The following is a 981-nucleotide window of genomic DNA, read 5'->3' as shown; positions in this document are numbered from 1 at the left end:
CTAAATACTTCTTTACTTGCTTATAACTTCTGAGTTTATGTTCTATTTCATATATTAATCTAAAAAAAGAGAATAAAAAAAATTTTTTCGACAGCGTTTTCCCTTGAAAAAATTTTTTTTATTTTTGAGTTACGAAATGTGTTTATTTGATTTTATTCGATAAATTTATAATTACTGGTTTGTCACACTGCGTGAATTATCCTGTGTACATATGTATGTATGTATTTGAATTTTTTTCTTTCTTCAAAACTGGCAAATTACTTATTTTTATAATAATGTATAATTAGAAAAAAATATAAGTACATTTCTCTTCCTTTGGTCATAGAATAATTTGATATCGTATTTTGTTTGACTACGCATATACATCGATTGTTGCACAAAGTTTGCAGAAAAGTTTCAATCTTTCACATTTTATGTACAACAATTCTGAAGAGGACCGATGAACTTATAAAGGTATATATAAAAACATACAAAAAATTAGTACAAAAAATCAGTTAAGATTACCAGATAAGATTTGCTTTTATCAGTTGTATAAGTCTGAAAGAATTATGTAAAATGTCATATGTAGAAATATTAAAAAAAATTTATTATGTGTAAATTTAAAACCTCCAGAAGCGCGCGAAACAAAAAAGCAGCATGACATCGCACAGTGACGTCAATTATTGTATACGATTGTGTCAGCTGCTTTTCCTTGTTGCACCTAATAAAGTCAATAAGTTTCCGAGGACACGCTAATTCATTAAGAACACTGACATTGTCGTAAATTCAAAATAAAAAAAAATCTGTAAACGTAAATTTAATATAAAAATTCAGGTCATATGAAGAGAGTTCAGCCGAGAGGCAGAGGTGTACGTACAATGCAAGCCTCGGCGAGCCGAGGACGGGAGGCGCGGAGGTGAAAGAGAAGGTAGGAAGAGGAATAGAGTGCAGAAGGTGTAGCTCGAATACAGATGGACGGTAAGACGCGAATAATTCAACGGA

The sequence above is a fragment of the Monomorium pharaonis genome, chromosome 3 (assembly GCF_013373865.1).
Source record: "Monomorium pharaonis isolate MP-MQ-018 chromosome 3, ASM1337386v2, whole genome shotgun sequence".
Lineage (NCBI taxonomy): Eukaryota > Metazoa > Arthropoda > Insecta > Hymenoptera > Formicidae > Monomorium > Monomorium pharaonis.
The sequence above is the reverse complement of the archived record's forward strand: the minus strand, read 5'-3'. Positions refer to the sequence as shown.